Raw genomic sequence first — 12,080 nt, 5'->3', positions numbered from 1 at the left:
ATAACAGTTTGGAATTTCTGTTAAATTTATACTGATTTGAATAAATTGTTCACTCATGAACAAAATGACCTTCTATAAAATAAATATTTTATGTTCATGTATTTTATTTTATACCTTTTTTTTTGCCTTCTGTCATTTGACTGGTTTGATGCAGCTCTCCAAGATTCCCTATTTAGTGCTAGTCGTTTCATTTCAGTATACCCTCTACATCCTACATCCCTAACAATTTGTTTTACATATTCCAAACGTGGCCTGCCTACACAATTTTTTCCTTCTACCTGACCTTTCAATATTCAAGCGACTATTCCAGGATGCCTTAGTATGTGGCCTATAAGTCTGTCTCTTCTTTTAACTATATTTTTCCAAATGCTTCTTTCTTCATCTATTTGCCGCAATACCTCTTCATTTATCACTTTATCCACCCATCTGATTTTTAACATTTTCCTATAGCACCACATTTCAAAAGCTTCTAATCTTTTCTTCTCAGATACTCCAATTGTCCAAGTTTCACTTCCATATAAAGCGACACTCCAAACATATACTTTCAAAAATCTTTTCCTGACATTTAAATTAATTTTTGATGTAAACAAATTATATTTCTTATTGAAGGCTCATTTCACTTGTGCTATTTGGCATTTTATATCGCTCCTGCTTCGTCCATCTTTAGTAATTCTACTTCCCAAATAACAAAATTCTTCTACCTCCATAATCTTTTCTCCTCCTATTTTCACATTCAGTGGTCCATCTTTGTTATTTCTACTACATTTCATTACTTTTGTTTTGTTCTTGTTTATTTTCATGCGATAGTTCTTGCATAGGACTTCATCTATGCCGTTCATTGTTTCTTCTAAATCCTTTTTACTCTCGGCTAGAATTACTATATCATCAGCAAATCGAATACCATAAAGATAATAAGAGCAACTGACATGTCCTTATAGATTATATTGTGGGTTTTACAGTCATTATAATATTACATTTTCATAAATTATAAATGTACAATAAATATAAAATATAAATATCATCACATAATGTACAAATTTACTTGCATGTGTTAAAGCTTTTACTAATATAGCTATTATTATAATCTATAGTAATAACCATCAGTCCTAATTTCAATATGAATCATTACAACAAATTTTATCTGTTATCTTTATCTATTATCAATGCCAGAACAATGTTTTCTTAAAAGCGTTTAGGGCTCATAGTCTTATACTGATAGGATATTTGTTAGAAAATCTTATATCTTAGTACCATATAAATTAAGCTGAAGACAGGGAATTGTATTGTTCATCTCTATGTTGTGGCTGCACTACTTGACCACACTCATTCTTTAAGTTGTCTGTGTTATGTGAGGTTATTGTTCTTTGGTTATTTAGCAGTCTTCATGTTGTAAATTTTGTGAAATTTTATTTCATTTTTTATTAAAAAATTATATTTTCATATTTTTTGTTCTGTGTGTCTTGAATATATAATAATGGACATAACTCCAAGAAAGCATTAAAAAATTATCTCTCTTTCTCAGCATCCAGTATGCCACAATGGCAAGTAGCTTCTGAGTGTGGTGTTGGACTAGGGACAGTGAATACTATTTGTATTTTAAAACAATTTATAAAAATTGGTTCCTTTTCACCTCAAAGGAAAGGCAAATGTGGATGTAAAAGAAAAATAACTCAAACATAGGATTGGTTATAACAGAGAGAAAAAGTAAAATTATCTGCTGTGGATTTAAATTAAGAATTAGCAGCCAGTGGAACAAATTTAGAAGTAATAACTGTAAGATACCAAATTCTTGCAATTGGAGGAAAGCTCATCACTAGCTTTTAACACTAGCAATGTGCAAAAGAGGCTCTTGTGGGCCAAAGAAGATGCTAACTGGACCAAAGAAAACTGGAAAAATGTTATTTTTTCCGATGAGTCTTATTTTTATGTTCAGAGGTACAGGGTTCCATAGGTTAGAAAAACATTAGATGAAAATATATCACTGGCTCCTACTCAGCAATCAGTTAAACATCCTCTGAAAAATATATTTTAGATTGTTTCTCATTTAAAGGCCCTTACTCATTACTTCCATTAGATGATATGTTGAAAAGTGATGGATATATCAAAACTCTGAAGGAAAGGGTTGTGACAAAATCAAAACAAATTCCTAATAGGCAATGGAGCAACAAAATTTGGTGCTACGCCATACTAAAGGACGAAAACATTTTCTGTGAACGAAGCATTAAAGTGCTCCCGTGGCCTGGCAACTCCCCAGACTTAAACCAAATTGAAATTCTTTGTGCAATAGTAAAAAAAATGATTCTCAAAAAAGGATTTTACCATAGAAACTGACTTTGATTAAAGAAATAATATCAGTATGGTTTCATGATGAAGAAATCAAAAAGCGTGTAGTACATTTGTTGAATTGATGCTAAATCAATAATATATTCAGTTTATGTACCATTTCTTTAATAGGTATTTTTGTAAAATTTTATGAATTTGTAGATTTCATTTTGGTCAAATGGTTGCGGTGTAAGAAAAGAAAACAGTCAACAATGAAGTTTTAAGAACAGTTTTTGTTTTCATTGCCATGTACTGCATATAAATGAAACTTGTGTGACTGGAAGGAAGTAGAAAAGTATTATGCAGACAGCAGAAATTAAATTTTTACCCCTATAAAGATGCATTATTATAGAACTTTTAAGAAATGAATGGTTACTGAATCATATTATAAAAGGAATACAAAAATTAGAATTTTACAATTGAATTAAATATTTCATCAATCACTTACTGGTGTTCTCTTTTATTCCTGTTGAATATTTTCACAGTTCACTGCTTCTTCAGAAAGTGGTTTTTTTTTTAATATAAAATACAGATATTTAATATAAAAGTTAATTAATGAACTAACAAATTTGAAAATGATGACTAGCTTAGGAAAAAAAAATTTAATTACTTAAGTTACTTTTTAAAAATATATTGTACCAAAATAAAGATTTCATTATTTACTGGTAGATTATAACTGAAGCAGAATAATTCATTTGAATTGAATGACTGAAATAGTAAACAACTGCCTCTAAAGTTTAAAATGTGACTACATTTTTATTAAATTGCCATTTTAAAGAAACCATTTTGAAGAAACAGAGATATATTAAAAGTACTTGATGGGTAAAAAGAGAAAAAGTTTTAAACGATGAAGTTTTTAATCAATTTTAGTAAATTACTGTACTTTGCTGGTAAAATGCAATTTCTTAAATTATTTATTAAAAAATCTGAATATATGAAATAGATAGTTGAATGTAGGATGTTAGAGGTAGAGAATGAGTCTAAGTTAGTGATACAGGATAGGAAGGAATAGAGAATACACTATATCAGTCTGATGAAAAAAAATTAACAGTTTGAGATTTCTGATATTATTCTGAACATTAAAATTTATTACATAAATATAAAATGTAATAATTTTATGGGGAGTTGTTAAGTTAGACCATGAACTTTCCTATTAATCCCCTGATCAGAGGCGGTCCATCTTTGGGTTGACTGTTTCCTTTCTCCTTCTTCCATCTTGCTTGGACAAGTGCCAGCCCAGCCATGGGATTTGTGTCAGTCATCTCAGTTCCATCCATTCAGATTTTGTTTGTCCTTTATTAAGAAAATTTTCTTTGCATGATTTCTTCATTTTTAACAAAAGAATGAACCAAACCGACTCTGATTTGACTTTGATTTGTTCCTATCACTTGAACATTATGCTAGATTGGCCAAAACATTTCAGCAAAATTTATTGGATACTTATACAGTCTATACAAAATGATCCAGGATCAAAGTTATAAAAACGGAAATAGTAGTGGAATTTTTTTGGAGAGGTTAAACTTGTTGAGAAACGCCTTGTTGGTAATATAAGCGAAGATCTTTCGGTTTAGGTTAGCGGTTCCTGTTTATCTGTTTTTGAAGATATTTTTGTACTAATTATAAGTACTTGTTTATTGTCAGTACGACAATACTTATTGTCGTATTTTTAAATGAAACAATGAGCGGACATAAAATTTTGTTTTTTTGCTTGATAAAAGTGCTACGGAAACGTTTGAAAAAATAAAACAAGTACATGGCGATGAAGCTACTTCTCGTTCGCGTGGTTTACTCGTTTTCATGATGTTCGGAAGTCACTGGACGACAAATAGTGATGATGGGAGGCTGGTAACCAGCTGTAGCGATGAAAATGTCGAACGCGTGAATTAGTGATTGCTGTGTATCGTGCGTAAATTACTGTTGATATCTATCAAGCCGTACTGAAACGTTTACTGAAACAAATTTGTTGCCTACGACCGCATTTTCATAAAATCAAGATTTTTTCTGCTTCGTGTTAATGGGCCAGCTCACACAACCATCTTTGTACGGTTGTCGGTGACCAATCGATAGATGACTGTGCTGGATCAACTTACATACTTGCCAGTTATAGTTCCTCCGGACTATTTTCTATTTCCTAAAGTCTCCTATGAAGGGGGAACAATAGAAGGAAGTGTTTCAAATATCCTAAAAAAGATTCCAAAAGAAAACTTCTGTAGGGCTTGACAATCTTCATAACCGATCTTAACGTAATATCGCTGAAGCGACACTATGCAGAAGCTTGAATAGTTTTTCAATCTTCTTTTGTTGTTTTTATAGCCTCAGTCTTTTTTTTTCATTTTACGTAGCAGGAGGGAAAATCTACAACCAGACGCCCAACAGCTCGTACTGCTGGGTGTATGGGGTTTTCTGCCGTAGCATTGACCCATTAAAAACTGATGGATGAGTCCTTCGGTGTCTGTTACCTGCCGCCACCACCACATTCACCGATCCATTACTCTATTGATCGCTCCTATGGTTGACCTTTTTTTTCTAAATCCAAATTGGCTGTCTGAGAGGCCTCCATGCCTTCCTAGTTCGATTTTCAATCGACGAGCCAGCAGGGCTTCAAAGATTTTCTCTAATGTATTGATTAGTGTTATGGATCTATACTCCTTCTTCTCCTTAGGTAGCAAGACCAATGTGGCCAGTTTTCCAGCTCCTGGGAATCTTCTCTTGGCGGATCACAATTTCAAACACCTCTAGGAACGTCAGTGGTGACGCCTCAACGAGTAACTTCATAATTTCTGCCGACACTCCATCACGTCCCGGTCCCTTCCGGGGTTTAAGTTTGCCAGCTACTTAGGAAAGGCCACGATTTCTCTTCTTTTCCAACTCCATTCCTTAGGAAAGACTTCTTGCACTACCTCGATTGTGCAATCGGCAACCTCGGTATTGCTTTTTCAAGTCTGCCCATCACAATGCGATACGCATCTCCAAAGGGATCATCTTCTAAGCCATTAAATATTTCTTTCCATCTCTCTTGGTTAGCTTTGATGATCGCCAGTTTAAGTTGTTTTCGGGCCTGCTTCCATAGTGCTATATCACTCGAATAGGTTGCTGGGTCTTCCCTTCTCTTTCGCCTCGTGGCCTGTCGCCGGTATTTAATACAACTTGCCTCGATTTCCGGTGACCACCAATACACCGGTCTCTGTCTCTTCTTGGCACACCGATTTCCCAATTCTCCCTGCAGGTCTCTACTACCATCTCTTCTCTCGTGTAGTATCTCGGGCTCTATATCCTCAGTGTCTTGTTCTGTCACATTCTTCACAAATATACTTCGCAGTTCTAGTATCTGAGACTGCCTCAACCTCGATGATTATACTGTACCAATTTCACGGTTTCGTCCACGTCCAACGACCATATCTGGGTCGTTGAGCGTCCCTCCTCCATGACATGCCATTGGACCTCTCTCGTCCAGGATCCTTTCATGGTTTGTGTAAACCATGCAAAACGAGGCCATCACTTCTGCCAGTATTCGTCCACTTGCGTCAGATGATTTATAGCCCAATTCTTGGGATTTTGCATTAAAATCCTCGCATACAACTATTGGACCTCTACGTTTCCTCATATTCGCTGATAAATCATCCACCATATCAGCGAATTTCTCCAGCGGAATATTGGGAGATGCTTAGCAACTATAGAGATATACTCCAGCCACCTCGACCCAGGCAAATCCGTTACCTCTAACTCTACCACCGGATACGTTCCTTCTAGGCACCATTGCAACAGCGCATGTAACTTCCTCGTCCGCATGCCAGCCACCTCCATTAATGACACCCAGATTGGGCTCAGAGACCATTAGTAGTTTCGCCTCGTAATCTCTGGCCATGGAAGACCATGTGAGTGCCTTGACCAATTCACGTTTAGTTGTAGTATCTTGATCGATACTTACATAACGAACTGCCAGATCTGTGGCCCTCCGCCCCATATTTTCTACATACTGCCGGCTCTTTGCATCCGGCCTTGAAGTGGCCTTCCATCCCACAATTGAAACAATTTCTTTTCCGATCTGGACCCTGACGCTTGGACGCTTTGTGCCCAAGGTCCCAGCAACGATAGCACCTCTCTGCATCTATATCCTCCGTGACTCTGGAGAAGATAGCTCCAACTCTTAAACGCCTCTTCTGCAGAAGCTGCTCCGCAGCCCCGCTTGCAATGATTACTGAGGACACTTGTGTACCTTAATGGGCCGTTCTGAGCTTTATCGCCTGCTTCAAATCCTCCTCCTTTCCAGTAGTTTTTTTCACCGCCTGGATAATCTCATCTTTACAAGCTAGGGCATCAATATCCCGTACATTGATTCTCCTCATCCTCTCCCTTTTTTAAAAGCAACTTTTACTTCTCTGACTTTCTCTGCAGCTCTGAAGCTGCCTTAATAATATAGCAGGTCCTTCCGCTTCATCTTTAACGTAGATCAGAAGATTCCTTGCCCTTTACAAACCAATAGGATCTCCGGGTCTCCCTCTCGGAGAGGGAGGATCTCCTTCAGTAGGTCAGCGGAAGTCTTTTTTTCCCCTGGTTTTTCGCTGCCTTAACCACTATTGTTTCGGCCCTATCCATTGCAGGCCTGCTTACTGATCGTTCTCTCTTAGCCTTGTTCCTAGCCTCTCTCTCAACATATAGCCCTTAACTGTGGTTCATTCGATGGCTTGCATATACCAAAACCTTCCTTGTGACCCGCGCTGCATCTCCTTTCTCCGTACTGAAAACTACGTCGTGCTTAGCTTGGAAGAATATCTCTCCGATTCCTTTTCTTATATGGGGTATGTTTCTCTCCCCCACCGACGAATTGATAATTAGCGCAAACACTTTCCTCTCAAAATTCGGTACGTTCTCACCCCGAAGGACCATTGCCGTCTCTTGCACAGACAATCAGTTGACCTAGTGTGAAGGCCCACAGACTCCAAGTCCCTTAATCTCGGCGCCACCTTACGAACAGCCTCAGAGAACCTACTGTTTGGTTTGGATAAGTCAAAGACCACCGCCAGGTCTTTCTCTCTCTCAGTAAATAGTGATTCTTTCAACCCTCTCTTCCTCTAAAACCAGTCATTGCTCCACCTGGTGGCTACTAGGGTGTCAATTTCATCATTGTGAACTCCTTATTCAAGCTGCCGTAGTCGTTTCTAAATGTCCCCATCTTTTCTGGTCTGATACGCCACTTCTTTGATCTCCATCTTCTCAAATGGCTTTGACTCCACAAATGCTCTGAAGGCCGAGACCACTTTTTCCATATCTCCAGCAAGTTATTTTAATTCTCTTGCTGTATGACTTTTTTCGGCATTTTTCATTAGAGTACCAGTAATGTTAATAAGCTCTTTCATGTATTTTACCAATTCATTATGCGGGGTACATACTGTTCTCTCTTCTTGCGCCCTCTCAGACTTCGCATGACTCGCTTTAGAGGAGCGATTCCTTTTCCTGCGCTCTCTAGTCGTTTCCCCAGTTGCCGCACCATCCGCAGAATCGCTAGTGGCTAACTCTCGGGAGCTGAATGCATACTGCAATGCCTGTTGTTGCTAGCTCCTGCTTCTCTTCATCATAATGGAAAGCAGGAGGTACCTATCAGCTTAAAACTACGCTTAAGTGCAAACCCACTTGTACTTAAAGTCCTACCAATAAAGATAAAACAAATGAATTTAAAATTAAATCAATTCCACTCACCAGTATCCCCCGATAAAATTTCTACCAGTCAATCGTCAAGGCTTAATTACAACTACTACAATGTTATCAACTAATGATAAACTATACAATGACTAATAAGGCCTCCTGAAGGGGGTCACGGCAAGCGATTGTAGTTCTTATTAGAAATGAGAAAATAATGCTCACCATAAAAAGAATACAGTTCGCTAACCAAAACTCAATTGTTATAATCATGTTTCAAAACCTAACCGCAGTTGCCCGGTACAGTCCAATTACAAGATAGCCAAATAACGAATCCAAAATCTCGAAAATCACAGAGCTCAGTGAAAACACCACCTCAATCGATGAATCCTCCACATCGACTTAGAGCCTCAGTCTTGGAACTTTTTATAAAGACCGCGTATAACCGAGTAAAGTCTAAGCTATGTTTTAAATAAAATTAAAAATATGGCTTGTTCAGTTTCATTTGAAATCTGGTTTTCTATCCATATTCATTCAAGATATTTATGATACAAAAAATTAAAGCTAATAGAATTTGTAAAACTTTTGAAGAAACGTTTGAATATTTGAACTTTACATAGACACCTTTTCAGTAGTAAATACTTTTTTTAATTTACTCTGGTGATGGATTTTAGGAAATGATTTCAAAGAACAAAAATTAAATTTTAAAACAATCCTTTTAGAAAAAGGTTTTTGATTTTCAAATAGGACTTTGCATCTTTTTTGGATGAAACAATTTTTTTTTATTAATTACAGCTGAAGAAACCAAACAATATATTAACTATTAGCACATATTGTCGCGTGTACGCGGCTTGATCAGGATATTGAGAGATTAACAATTTAAAAATGTTTATTTAATTACAATTTAGTAGTTTTAAGAACATAAGTAAAATAAAACAAATCAATAATAACAATGCCAATAAGAATAATAAACGACAATAATAAACAGCAATATGGTAACAGCAAACAAACAAATAATAATAATAATAAACAATGATTACCTACAAAGTATAATTTCAAATAAGAACAAGTTTCACTTACAGGTAGTTAGTTAAACATAAAAACCAGAAGTCAGTCTCATTGACAAAAGGAATTTTTATGATATATTTTCTGGGAATTAATTTCAGCAACAGATTTTAGAGGGACAAAAATTAAATCGCGTACAGTTTGAAACAACATTTGTACTGAAGTTTTTTAAGAATATGTGTGAGGGTCCTCCACACTATTTATTTGCACTTCCATGCAGCAAATAAGAAGTTTGGTGTGCCCGAATTATAATTAAAATATAAGTTATCAAACTTTCTGATTACAATGACTAAACAAAAAATTTTAAAGATTTCCTTTTTTTCTAGTTTTTATCCTAGACGGTCAACGATGGAAATCATATAAAGCTATCAAAAAAATTAATAAATAACGGAACTAAATTTTTATTATATTCAGAGTTTTCAAGATAGAAGTCTCATAATCGAATTCATAAATAAGTCTGATCACATGATTCATGACTGATTCAGTGATCAAAATGAACGAAGGTGGCTCCACAGGAGCGAATGAAAGTGTTATGACATGAATTTTGAAAGATATATTCGGTTCGGTTTATCATTAAAACAGTTGAAAGTTCAACGTTGATTTCTTTTTAATCTTATACTACCTTAGAATTTTTACGATTCATAATGTTTCCGTGATACGAATAATTTATAAACATTTTTCAGTTCTTGGATAAATGACACTTTAATTCCCTTTCTTCCAAAAATTACCAACTAGTATATTTGGTGTCAGCATAAAACAAACTTCTTAAAAAAAAAAAAACTTTTTTAAAAACTATTTAAAATCTAACTTTTAACATTATTAATCAGCATTAAAAATAACGTTTTTTCAATTCTTAAATCTCGAATTTAAAAGTTGGCGCTAAATTAAAAGCGGATGAAATTCATCAATTTACTTACCCTTTATTTGGAATTTAAAAAAATCTATACCTTATTAAAAAAAATTCAAAATATAACAGAAATATGAAAAAAAAAACATATTTTTTAGTCCAGGTCGTTATAAACATACTTTTATTTTGTATTTATTACATGTAATTTTATTTACATTTTAGATAAGCCTAGTCTACGAAAACTAAATTACGTTTATGGAAATTCCACCACTGGGAAGGAACGCAAAGGTGAAAATATAAGAAAAAGGATACAAATATATGGTTTAAAGAAATTTCTATAAAGCGTGAATTAAGGCTCACGTGAATGCGAATACACGTATTAATTATTCTTTACCAGTTTTCTTGAAAATATTTTAAATATCAGAATGACATCAGACTATATCAAGCAATGGTAAGAAAATATTCTGATAAATGTTTTCAAATTGTTTACGTAGACAATTTATTTTTTGTTTAAAAAATCTTTCATCTAAATTATCTGGAAAAGCTTTCACTAGTATTACCAGAAAGACTTTCTCTGCAAAAAAAAATAATAAAAAATAAATAAATAAAAAAATCATCGAAATATGTCAGTATGGTAAGGATAAAACTTGAATATAAATTAAAAAACTCTTGTGCGAATAAAAAAGCTGTTAATATACTGTAACAAGAAAATAAGTAATAAATTAATTGCGACACCCTCACTATTTCACAATCGAAACCCATTGATTTTCAGAGTTAAACGCACTACATACGTTCGATTAACCAGTACACCCTACACACAAGCATCAAGTCTCAAATTGCTCACCACTGTGACTTCTTACGTAAGCGCGTAAGAAAAATGCACCACTACACAATCAACATAACCATTACATAAAAAACACATACCCAGTCATTGTGATCCTCAAAGTGGGTAACGCTACGGAAATACGACTAACCGCAAATAAAGAAACATCAAGTTTCCATCTTGCAACATTCTAACACACCACCACGGTTCTAACTTGCCCCACTAAAATTTTTTCGACATTAGTTGAGCTTAACTCAAGAACAACTTAACCAATCTTCATAAATTTTTACATGCACAAGTTCAGATACACTACTGTAGTATATCAAAATTTCAATGAAATTGATCTAGTAGTTTTGGAGATTTTTCAGCCATATAATTTTATGCACAGGCATATATATATATATATATATATATATATATATATATACATGTACATACAGTAGATTAAATAGATATGTAATAAGAGACCACAATTTAAGTGAATGGTATTTTCGTACTCCTCATACCTCAAAATGTAAAGAAAATTAATTTTCACCCTCCAGTTTTACCATGCGACCGAAAGTACTATCATCCTTTTCTTCGAAAAGTAGGTAAAAATTATATATTTGGATAGAACTGAAAACTTCTTTTATTGAAGTCTGTTAGCTAGAGAAGAAGACTGTCTACGCTGGCGTTGTACTTGTGGCTTGTTTAGGGATAATGGTATAATGTTAGATTTTAGTGCGGGAGACTGGCGTTCAAATCAAACCAGTAGTTAAGTTACTTTTTTCATTTTTCTACCGAAAGTTAGGGTAGAAATAAGAAAATAAGACTATATTCTGTTTTCAACAACCGTAGGATATAACAAAAAAATGTTATGTTTTAAACATTCTTTATATGCGATAATGTAAAAATAAATAAAATTCTGTTTTTAAAAAATTCGTTCAGTGAATACAATTCGAAAATAACATAAATTATATTAATTTTTGGGTAATATTAAAATATCAATAATTTATGATATATTTTGTTTAGAATTGCAGGTAATTTTTGTTGTTTTTCTCAATTCATTTTTTACAACTAGTTCGGCAGCTACCATTTACAGAAAATATTTTGTTTATTTTTTCACACATTTCAGAGACATAAAATATATCTCCAATATATTTTTATACATCGAAGGAATAATGATCAGTATATATAGCTCTACATGTAAAAGTGAAAAATCCACAGTTCATAAAACATGCTTTCAAGAGTTGTTCATTGGACTTACATAGTCCGTAATGCGTAATGTACTGAGTATTTTAATAAATCGACGACCTACAACTACTAGATTGACTATGGAAATTTTAAAAACTGTATTCATCTGCATAAATTTACTATAATAATATTATATATAAAAATTAAAGTAAA

At 34.2% G+C, this 12,080-nt stretch overlaps 1 protein-coding gene across 1 annotated transcript in view; it reads right to left on the bottom strand.

The window, feature by feature from the left end:
• LOC142321296 (uncharacterized) overlaps nucleotides 1–12,080 on the bottom strand; it is a 51,702-nt gene that overhangs the window by 14,960 nt on the left and 24,662 nt on the right. The gene's annotated exons all lie outside the window — the stretch shown is intronic.

This window comes from Lycorma delicatula, chromosome 3 (genome assembly GCF_047948215.1).
Source record: "Lycorma delicatula isolate Av1 chromosome 3, ASM4794821v1, whole genome shotgun sequence".
Taxonomy (NCBI): domain Eukaryota; kingdom Metazoa; phylum Arthropoda; class Insecta; order Hemiptera; family Fulgoridae; genus Lycorma; species Lycorma delicatula.
This window is presented reverse-complemented; position numbering and strand designations above follow the sequence as displayed.